This window comes from Ambystoma mexicanum, chromosome 2p (genome assembly GCF_040938575.1).
Source record: "Ambystoma mexicanum isolate Mex_15411 chromosome 2p, UKY_AmexF1_1, whole genome shotgun sequence".
NCBI lineage: Eukaryota > Metazoa > Chordata > Amphibia > Caudata > Ambystomatidae > Ambystoma > Ambystoma mexicanum.
Window position 1 is genome coordinate 965125372 of NC_090923.1, and position 12343 is coordinate 965137714.

A 12343-nucleotide genomic window follows, 5' to 3' on the forward strand; every position below is an offset into this window, starting at 1 on the left:
TACCTGAACAAATCAAGTAAAGTAGATGTGCCCAGTATGTCATACACTCATCGCTCTCTCTCTCATATTTTCGTTTCACTGCTTTCTCGCTCTCTCTCAGTGAGAGTCACACTGTCTGGTGCTTGTTTGAAAAAGCCACACCAGTGGTTGCTGACAGCAACTCAACCAGACAAAACAGATGTCTTGAGGTTTAAAAGTAGAATTCGTTATTTAATTGCACACTGGAAAGTGTCTCTTTTATTTTTAAAATGTTACAATGTTAGTGTCTAATGATTTCTTCCGTGATATATTGTGGTTGTAAGTTACAGTTCTCTTACTGAACACAGCACATAATCAAAACCTAGACTAAACATATTTTTCTGAGAGGAAAGTCTGTACTCTTTCAAAACTCTCCCACGAGAAAAGGTAAGGGCACAACTGGCGCCAATGAGGGTTGCTGTATGCTTTTTCTAAAGTCAAAAAGCATGTTGGGCACATGAAAATGACCACAGATCTCTATAGTTGAAAACGATGTCTTTGAATAACTGGTCATTAACAAGGGGAGTCCTGCCAGACATCAATCCTGGTTACGAGAGCCTTGCACAGAGTCTTTAGCTCACTATCTTTCAGAGAGGAGAAATAGCCCAAACATATCAATCTTTGTCCTGCCCTGGGGCAGTCCAGCACCAAAATGCTAGGCAATTCTCCACTGAACAAGAGTACCAACAGCAACCCCAGACACGTGTTTCAGTCTGGTTGGACCTCATCAGTGGGGTGGAGCTGTGCCTCTCTAAGAAAAATGTGCAAGGGGTCCACGTCTGGATTCCCCTAGTAACTTAGGGTGAGACCTAAAGCTACTTAAATTATGCATTATGACCCCCCTTGTTATTTGAATAACTGGTTACATGCTTGAATCATGAAGTACATAATTCACTGGTGCTCGTCTAATTTTTTCATGATGCACAGCCAATTATTAAAGTCTTCGTAGGCATGAGCCATGTATACTCATTTCGACAGCCTCAGTATTTAGGTTGGGGGAAAATTTGATATATCTGTCATGCCATTGGGGTCTGAGGATCATCCTGCTTCTAGTTTCCAGAGGTAATGTGCCTCATTACGGGTCCGGTGGTAACCGGACACGTGCACAGTTACCGGGCTATTACAAGTCCCGCGGCCGAGAAGTCAAGCGCTGGTAATTTTGTTAATCCCCATTCCAAAAGGACTCTATGGGAGTGGGCACACGGAAGCAACAGCAATGTTGTTAACCCTGCCAGTGCTTCCATGATGGCTTTGCTTACTGTGACCGCTGGGCACAGCAGGGTCAGACATGTCGGGCACAGAGGCTCAGGCAGTCAAAACTGTAGTTTGCCACACCCGAAACAAGGGTGCCGGCGAGCTTACCGGCACCATTATTTCCATGCCGGCAAACTTGTCATGAGGCCCCATGTCTCCTCTTATATGAAGAGAACCCAGTGACTTGTAGAATTTAAGACCGACGAGGGTTGGGTTTCAGGGCACTATCATCTGTCTATATTGGGTGCTGTGCATGCCCAGTCCTCAGTGCACTGTGATGAAACCATGGAATTCGTCCCCTCTCCTCAAGTGGTAGCCACCCCCTTTGGGATCAAGGAGTTGAGCCAGCTAAGCATATCACTGCTGAAAGGACCGAGATATAGGGATCCCACTGGGCATGACACTCCCTTAAAGGACAGGTAATCCCTAAACAGGCATATGTGTTACCCACCCTTCTCTCAAGAGCCTAATAGTTTTGTTGGTCATATGCTAAACTGTAGAATAACTTAAAACCTCCAATCCTACACAAATGGCTGGTATGGTTTCTGACCCTTTTCAGACACCATCCTCATCTCAGAGGGGTCAGCGGGAGATAGGCCCACCCACTAATTGTGTGGAGGATAAAGACCCCATCAGTGTTGGAGCAGAGGAGTAAGGTAGCCTGCAGTGTTGCAGACAAGAAGAGTCCTCTTCTGGGGAGGTGTGGCAGGAAGAAGCAAGCACATGCCCAGCATAATGGATCCAGCCACGCCCACAGAGCACTCTGCGTACCTGCCAAGATATGAACCAGAGAAATCCAGCCCCGGAGACTGTCAAGCAGTGCAAACCACCTGAGCAGTGGACGTGGCACTAAACTGAACCAGCAGGAAGGGAGTGCCAGCTCCGTCAGACCCGGAACACTGGGAACAAGTGGTAAGGGAGAAGCTGCAATGGCCTAAATGATCGCCTGCCTGGAGGCATATTGCATGGAGACTGAAGGTACGAGGTTGCTCCAGGGATCCAGGGGGAGGGTGAAAAGGCCATGGTGACATAAACCAAACCCAAATTAGGGGTGAAATAAACCGGACCCCACGGCAGAGTGAGAGAAACCAAAAGCCAAGTCGGGGCGAGAGAAACCAGGCCTCAAGGTCAGGTGGGGAAATCCATCCCAAGGTGGGGTGAGAAAACCCAGACCCCAAGGCAGGAGCGAGAGAAAGCAAACTCCAAGGTGGTGTGTGAGATCCATGACCCCAGGGAGGGGTAAAAATCAGGAGGTAGCTAACTGAAGAAAAGACCACCAAGTTCCAGGTGGTTATCAAAGGCGGAACAAAACCCAAGACTGAGACAAAGCCCCTGGTAAACCAGAAAGAAAGAGATTGACAAAAGACTAATATGCAACCTGAGGAGAGGGAGGTGGAAGAGACATTTGGTGACTTAACTTGAACTTGCAACAGGACAAGGAACCCCTTTTCTGATGGGGACCTCACATTGGGTTCAGTAACCAGCCACCATTCCTTTCTTTGGACCAAGGACCTTATTGGACCTTTGTTAAAGTTTATCTTATTCATTTAGAGTGGTAAGGGCAGAAATCGTGCTAGAACAGGTTTCTGGACGGCAGACTTTTATTATTTTGTAAGGCATTCCGATGAGCTCTCTTTTAGACTCCTTTTCTTTCCAGTAGAGTAGGGCCAAGAAACTAAGTGACGGCTTAGGTTTGGGTGTTCAAATAAATACTCAACCCAGATTTCCACTTAGTCCATCTCCTGATTCTGATTTGCCACAAGTCATATCAGAGGAGGGATGTGCGTGTCCCAATACAGAGTCAGAACTAGACTGACCTCTAAATGTTCAAGCGCCCGCGACAATGAAAGCCTTATAGGTCAGTGGGGCATTAGACCTTGTTAGAGTGTATTAAAAAGCAACATTCTGTAACAGAGGATGACCAACACTCGACCTTGTCAGCCAACCCATTGACAAGTGTGTTACCCTGTGGTTCTGAGGAAGAGCTTGAGTCGTCTGAGCCCAAAGCATCTTTGCCTACCACTGACGAGTTTGTTGGGGGTCTTGAATAAGGCCTTTCAAGTTGTATGACAACACCCCCATCCCAAGAGTTCCTGCTTCAGAGGATTGACAACCAAGGGAGGCCATAAATGCCATAAGGAGACTATAGACAGGTCAGGTAGGTTTCCAGGTAGGTGGCCACTTCCTCATAGAGTACTGCAACCCTACCAGGAATGTGAGGATTTTGGCACGTTTTTTTATCAACTTTGAGCACTTAGCTACCCACTTTCACTGGAACAACTTGATTAAGACCTGCTCTTTGGCCCTATTGATAAAGGGGGAATTACAACTGGCATATCGGACAATAAGCGCCACTGGGACCACCCCTTTTGATGGGATAAAACATTTCTTTTAAGTAAAATGGGCTAGACCGTCCTTCATCGGAGGCTGAGTACTACTCCCTTGTTCCCCAACAAAACGCCTATGGAATTGGCTGGAAGAATTCAAAACTTGATACATCAATGGTTTTAGAGGCCTTAATACTGAAACAATTAATAAAATCATTGCCTACCCCTCTACAAAGGGCCGTCTTGCAACGCTATCGGCCACTCTGGAGATGGCCATTCAGATTGGCCAGGTTCACTCCGAGGCCTTTTAGGGTTTTAAACACCAGGCATTGAAGCCCCCAGAGCCTCGAGCCAGATCTTTTGTTTAGAGAAACCCTCCTCCTAAAAGTAGGACATTTCTACCTGCCTTTCCCCTACAAAGGAAGGACAAGGGTCTAAGAAAGCCAGTTACCTCTCCCCTTGTAAGACAGCAGGGGGTGCCAGAGACCAGTGACACTAGGGAGAAACCCATTCCTCTCCTCCACCCTACGTATTTCCCATGTGGAGACAAAAGAGATTTTATCCGGAGTTGTCTGAAAAACCCAACCTGAAGAACCAATGGAAATGGGCTGGCTAGAGGAGTCGAGCACGTTGGTAAATAATTGAGTAGATTCATCAGAAGAAACATACATTTTCTGAAGTACAACCAGCCTCTCCCAAGCACGACAATAGGTAGAATTAATCAAACCTCCGGCAATGCCTGAGCTGACTCAGCAGGCGGACGACAGTCCACTCGTTCCTCATCTACCCAGATCCCCAAGATTAGCAAGAGGCCATAAAAATAACATGCATCCATAGGGGTGCCGAGGTATATCGTAAGGTCCCACTAACCTTGGAAGTGTGGTGAGATATCACATCCCTAAAAGTGGTAGTAGTACCTGGACTCCTGGAAGAGGAATTATTTGTGTAACCTTCTCCAGGTTTCCCAAACTGATTAAATCCCCTTCCAAAAGAGAAACCCGGGAAATATACTCCACTTATCATCCTGGGAGAAATTCCAGGAAGAACAAGTAACTTCCATATGGGTTTGGCAGAAGGGCGTCCTAACCAGGAAAGAAAGCCAGCTAGAGGTTTAAAGCCAATGGTGGGTGTATGTGACAGGGAATTTGTCTCTCAACCCCAAAGAGGAGCCACCCCTTTGGGTCTAGAGAGGTGAGCCTGCTTGATTAACACCCTCTAGGGGGCTGGGTTAGTGGGTTACCACTGGGGGTGACCCCTCCTTGGAGCACAGAAAATCTGTAAACGGGGATATGTTAATCTCCCTTCTTTCAAGAACAGTTATGTTGGTTATATGGGAGTTAAGGTGTATAATAACTTACAACTGACCACACATATGGCTGGTATGTTTTCTAATCATTTTCAGGCACCATGTTCAACTCAGAAGGGAGAGTGGGAGATGGTCCCATCCCAAGGTTGTGTGGCGGTGTTGTGATTTCCTATTCTCACGTATAGGCGGGAATAAGAGCCATGGGTCTCCACCCCCGTGGAAAATGGTGTCGGGGGGAAATTCTCCCGGGGTCGGCTGGGCCGTCCGCGGACCTCCAGGCAGGGAGGCCCCAACTCCTCCCGCGTTGTCGGGGGGAAATTCTCCCGGGGTCGGCTGGGCCGTCCGCGGACCTCCGGGCAGGGAGGCCCCAACTCCTCCCGCGTATCCCAAAAATGAGTATGAGGCACACGCAAGAAGCAAGGTGATTCTGCTGTTTATTAAACAAAACGGCAGGGATGGGTCAAGGATCATACGCGTCCATCCTGACACTCTCTGTCCCTTCGTGGGGCTCGCAGGCCCTTTTTACCTCAGTATGACGCACTACTCGCGTCACCTGGGAAAGTTAGCAAAAAACCTATCGCCACTCTGGATTGGTTCCTCGAGTGGTAGGGTTAGTATAACATACGTATAGAGAACGCTGTTAGTGGTTGAGGGTCAGTCAGGTGGTATACTTGGGTTGTCCCTTCAATTAGATACATGAAAATTGTTGCATGAAGACCCCTGAGGATTGGCTAATGTTAATGGCGTCAGTGATAAGTGCCCCATGTTCTGATTGGTCCACTCGCGAGCCCCCCAGTCTGGGACCATCGCTGTTCCCAGCTCGCGGTGCACCTGTCATTTGCAACAATGTATAACTATGGGTATGTGCAGACAATGCGAGGATTTGTTCATATGCTGGAGGGCAGACTACTCCCACCACCGCAGATGTCCATTGAGTCGCTTCATTGTTGCTGCCTGTGTCTCAAAACGTGGGATCCAGGCGCCTCCTTCCTCCTGGGTCTGGCACCCTGTCAGTTTCGGCTTGGTCACGTGAGGAGAGACCGTGGTTGAGGAAGAATTCTGCACATTTAATATTGCATTTTCCACTGTGTGTCTGGCTTAGTTTGCAGGTGTGACCTTGGCTTCGGCTTGTGGCATGCGAGTTTGCAACATTGTGCCCTTGACTGTCTGTTCTCGCCGGGCTCACTCTGCAGGGTCAGCAATTGTACTCTTGCTCGTTCAATGTTCATGGAGGCTCTTGCTTGCGGCCTACTTGGGCCTGGTGCATAGGTGGGGATGTTTGATGCACGGCGCTTTAGGCTATGGTATCATATTGCTTTATCCCCAGTATCATGTCTTCGTTATATTTCTCAATGCAATGTATGGGTTAGGAGAAGCGTCAGCAAGCATTTTAGATGAGTTCGTTGTGCGTCTTGCGTTTCTGCATTTTGAAAACCTATGTGAAAAATAACGATGCGCGTCAGTGGGCGTGTCCGTCACCTATGTCATAGCACTGAATATGTTCTTCGTGTGGATTGGTGTGGGAGTGACCAGTGTGCATGTTTGCACGGGTGTGCTGACCGTTGGCTAGGTCGTCACGGCATCTCTAACGATGTGTTTATTTACTGTTGAATGGTTCAGTCGAGTTCATCCATGCCGCAGGTGTCGGCATGGGCAGGGCAGGCTGGTGGGCAGGCTGGTGGGCACATCCGTATGTTCCTGTACCAGGGTATTTGGTCGTCTGGTAGATAGGCAAACTCCTCTCGTGGCGGGTGTCTGGGCCGCGATCCTCTAGGCCAGGGGCGTGAGGGGATTGGTGGGAGCCTTTTCTTCCATTCTCCCACTTCAGTGGGGCTGTGATTGACGGCTCCTGATCATCAGTCTTTACTCATAACTAAAGCAAAACCTTGCACCTCTGCTAGAGCTTTGAATATTTGTTCATAGCCTAATGGGCCTCTGACATGGTTTCACACAAATGCGAATGTTTAAGATGGCAGTTCTGAATTGTTGCATGAATAATGACACTTGATGAGAGAATATACAATGCAGTTTAATGTAATTATCTTCTCAAAACATGTGCGTGTTTCAAGCAGGCTGCTACAATAGCTACCAGGACTGTCAGCCCGGACAGCAGAAAGCTAATATTAGATCTAGTCATTTTGGGTGAAATCAATGAAAGGTCTTCTAGGTAAAATGCATACCATCTTAAAAAGCACATATCTCCTGGTCTCAAAGCAAACACCACACCCAGTCTAACTAAAGCAAAGCAAACACTGATATTACTTAGTGAAAAGAAAAACAGCACAAGGATAATGACTTCACTTCTATCGGCTCAGTCCTTCCCTCATCTTTTCAACTCTCCGAAGCCTGAGAGTCTCACGCCATCCAAATACAAGTGCTCTCTCTGTTGTGTGATGAATCCGATGGTGCCATCGGATGAGATATGGTGTGTGTGTGTGTGTGTGTATATATATATATATATATATATGAGCGAGAGAGAAAAGAAAAAGTGTAAGAGGGAACGGAAGGAAAATCCAAGTATATCAAGTTTGTGAGTGTATGCAACACATATGTAAATAAAGTCCTGGCAGGAAAATATAACCTCAGTTAAGAAGAAACAGAAGACTATCAATTTTGGAGAGGTGTGTAGAGCCCACTTTAGACCAGCCCTGGCAGGGAAGTATATCAGGCAAATAAAGTGTTTAAAGGATATTTGAGAAAGCCCTGGCAGAAGAGTATATTGCGCAGTTGCAAGTGTGTACCTCCAAGAAATACCTGGCAGACGAGTATACCACACAGCTGCAAGTGTGTGCATAAAAGGAAGCCCTGGTAGGAAAGTCCACCAGGCAAGGAGAAGTTGAACATTGTTTAGGGAATACATGAATCAAAGAGGTCCTGAGAAAAGCAAATCAAGATTAGCAAAGATGTTGTGCTGAACACAAGAAGAGGAGTGAACACCTGACAAAAGAGTACACAAGGTATCTTAACAAGACAAAGAGAGACAAGTTTGTTTGTACACCAATTGTGTTATTACTCGAGAGAAAACCAAAGGAACTGACATTGTTGAATAAGCAACCAAGGGAGGAGAAATCCAGGGGAAGGGAATCACCCTCTGGAATAAGGAACTCTATCCTGTTAAAAGGTTTGTGTTGGAGTTACATATTTTCCTTTTTGAACATTTATCAACCACTTCAAGCCAAACACATTACCCTTATCACTTTAGGATTTAGTTTGTTAGAATGTGACGGCCAGAATAGTACTTTGGTCATGGGACGGTTTTGCTTTGGACATTCTGACATTGACAGACCCTTAGTTTTGTTTATATAGGCAAACACCTCTTGGAGCAGGGACAGCAAGACATTTCCCCACCCCCTTGTATTTTAATATAAGTCTTTGACCAAAACCATGACCTTTTGTGTATGAGTTTTCTTCCTGGCTCCTCACAGTTGTCTGTCTAGATGTGGCCTATATATTTAATGTCACTGACTAAAATGACAGCTGTAAGATAGACAATGCCAATGTCCATTCTAGAAGTCAATCGATCACTGTAAAGAGTGAGAAAAAGTGAACATTGGATTCTGGCAACTTCCCATTTTTAACTCTTCGCTCATGCGGTTTTCAGAAAAGTCTGTTACACAGAGTACAAGAATTTGGCTTTCTGCTCGGGTGTTAGGAAACTTATTTCCTCTATTTGTCTAGCGAGTAAACATAACGGCAAGGGTAGTAATAAACCACAATGCTGGAGTCTTTCTGCACCCTGTTTGTTTCAGAAAGCATTGCATGTTTTTATTTTACAGACCTTTGACTAAACGTACTATTTGTCTGACAAGTGAAACTAACAACAAGGTAACCATAAATGATGTTGCTAAGGTCGGTGCCATTTGTTTTCCTGTTCGCCATGTGTATATATGGATTTTCTTTTACTTGCATAACTTTGAGTAATACGTGTCACAAATGCATTATAATGTGTTGTGCTGATGGCAGTGGTTTATACAACATACAGCAAGAGTATAGATCATGCACATTTGCAGTTTGTCAAAGCCATCTGAACCCATAGGTCTGACTGGATGACGTCATTGTGTGTGAAGTCATGAGGGCAGGCATATATCGGAGGGTAAAGAACCAGTCAGCTTTGGAGCAGAGGAGGAATGTAGCCCATGGAGCTGGAGAGGAGAGATCTTACCCAGGGGAGGTGTGGCAGGAAGAAGCAAGCACATGCACAGCATGGCAGAACCAGCCAGAACTGTGACTGCAAAATACTCAGCATCCCTGCTGAGACACAGACCTGGAGAAGCCTGGCCTAGGAGACTGTTAAGCACTGGGAACCGCCTAGGCAGCGGATGAGCAGCACAGCAAGCAACCAACGCTGATGCCCCGCAGGAAGACTTTGGGACGGGGGCGTCCGCTCCGTCAGTTATGGAATACCAAGAAGATGCCAGAAGGGAGAAGCACTGGCGGCCTATGTGAATGCCTGCCCAGAGGAGCACCACATGGAGACGGAAGGTATGCAGTTCCTCCATGGACGGGGCAGAAAGGCAAAAGCAGATACCAATGGCGGGGTGAGATAAACCAGAAGCCAAGGCAGGGTGACAGAAATGAGACCCAAAAAAGGAGGTGAGAGAAACCAGACACCAGGGTGGGGTGAGTGAAACCAGACCCCAAGATGGCGTGTGACACACATGACCCCAGGGAGAGGTTAAAACCAGGAGGTAGCTAACTAGGGAAATTACCATGATATTCTTTTTTGGGAGCTCAAGGATAGTACATGGTGTGGACCTATGAACCAAGGGACATGCACACACTCTTATGACACGCGCTCTGACAATACATTCTCCTATCACACATGCCACTACGACACATGCTCTTATGACACACTGTTATGGCACACATTCCTATGACACATGCTCCTAATACACATGCCCCAATGATGCACAGTGTTACTGCGTCTTGCTCTCCTATGACACATGCTCCTACAGCACATGCTCCTATGAAACACAAACGTGTGATGCGTGCACCTATGAAATGTGTGCCTATGATGTGCACCTACACACAAGCTCCTATTACACGCACTCATACAACACATGCACATATGACGTGCTTTTACAACACACCCTCTTAAAAACTCCTAAGGCATGCACTCCTATGACACAAGCTCTTATAACACAGGTTCTTATGAGACAAGCTCCTAGGACATGCACAGCTACAACACGTTCACCTATGACTCTCACACCCACTTATGCTCCTATGATGCACATGCTCCTATGGCTTGCACTCATGTGACAAGTGCAACACACCCACTTATGACAAACTTATACATCAGGTGGTCCTACAGCACAAGCTCAACACTCACCCATGCTCCTATGACACACACTCCAATGAAACGCACTTTTACAACACATGTTTTTGACACAAGCTCCAGTGACATACGCTCCTACGAAACACCCAACTATGATGGAAGCTCCTGTGACACGTGCACCTACGACATGTACACACTCTTATGAGGCGCTCCTAGGTTATGCGCTTCTATGACCCATGCTCTTACAACAAGGCCACTTATGACATAGGCATCTATGACACATGCACCTAATTCCTATGATACTCTTATGGCACATTGGTACGACACACACTCCTAAAACACATGCTCCAATGACTCACACCGTTACCATGCCTGCTCCTATGAAACATGTTCCTCCAACACACGCTCATATGGCACGTGCTCCTTCATTACACAACCCTAAGACATGTGCACCTCTGACATATGCACCTACGACACATGCCATGTCCTTCTACAACACACCCTCGTACGCCACACTCCAATGACATGTGCACCTAAAACACGCTTCTCTGATGACACAAGCTCATACAATAAATCCACCTACACATGCTCCTATGACACACACTCCTACAACACACACTCTTATGATGCGCACACTTAGGACACATGCACCTAAAACACATGCTCCTACGACATATGCTTCTACAACACACCCTCTTACAGCACATGCCTACGACACACATGCTTATGACGCACATTCTTATGAAACAAGCTCTTGAGGCTCAAGCTCTTAGGACACATGCACCTATAACACGTGCAACTATGAGACTCTCACCAAAAACACTCCTGTGACACGCACTGTTTCGACACACACCGTTGTGACAAAATTACGCTTCTACGACATACGCACCTACAACAGGCACATATTCCTACGAAACACATTGCTACAACATGTTCTCCTACGACACGTGCTCAAACATGCGCTGCTATGACACACTCTTAATGACATACGCTCTTCCGACACATGCTCTTCTGACGTATGCTGTTATGGCATTCACACCTATGATACATGCACCTACAACATGGGCACTTACGACTCGCCCGCCTATGGCACACATTGTTATGACACACGCTCCAAGACAGACATTTAACATCTTAAAACTCACATCAAAGACAGGGCTGACTTTGCACAGTTTATTGACGTGTCTCCATGGAAATGCCAAGACGTCTCCTTCCTCAACAAGTGTAAACAAACCCTTTCTGATCACAGAGCTTTGGAATTTCTTTTTTCTTTGTGGGAGTTTATTTAATGTTGATCTTCCCTGACTTGTTTCTGCTGTGGTTCGCTATCTGGCAAGTACGAAAAATTGAGAACCGGTACGTATACTGCCTAAATGAATTAACTCAGTAGTTGCTTTTAATTTCTTATATTATGGACAAAGGTTTTTACCAAACCATATTTAAACATGTGTCGTTGCAAACTTTTAAAGTTTGAGCCTATTAAGCATGTCTTTTTTTCACTATGTTTTTTGTAACATGGCTGTTTCTTCACTTGTCTTTCTTTAACATTCAAAGTTAATGCTTAACCTATTGTCTTTACTTTATACAAACAAAAACGTTTTTATTTACCTCACTGTTGATTTTGTGCTTCTTCACTATTCAGGAACTATGGCAACAATTCAGCCCTAACTTTATGAGCTAGAATATTCAGAATAGGAAATCTTTGAAAGAGAAAACACCTGAGACGATGTGGAATCAGATGACAGTCATGAGGATCAATCACTGGAGCCTGAACCCAGTCACATGGAACATGGTTCCACAAGGTGTACCTGCCATTGTTGTAAGCGCATGCCTACTCTGGTGGAGAACTGCTGTTGCAGAGAAAACTCTAGCTGCTTGGCCTACATTGCTGAAGAAGACACACCACCGCTATGCGTTACCGAACTGCATGACTTCAGGGCTGTGTGTCTTACAAGATCTGTGTTGCTAATGATTATGGTCCTTATGCACGAACTTGAAGCTACAGTTCGCTCTCGTAATCCAAGTAATGAGTACATTCAATCTATATATTGTGTGTTTGATGTTGTTCCCCTGCATCAATATAACTTCGATGGATCATTGAAGAAATAATTTTTCTGTACATTGAATAAATGACTCATTCTAATCTGAAACCAAAGAGTTTAT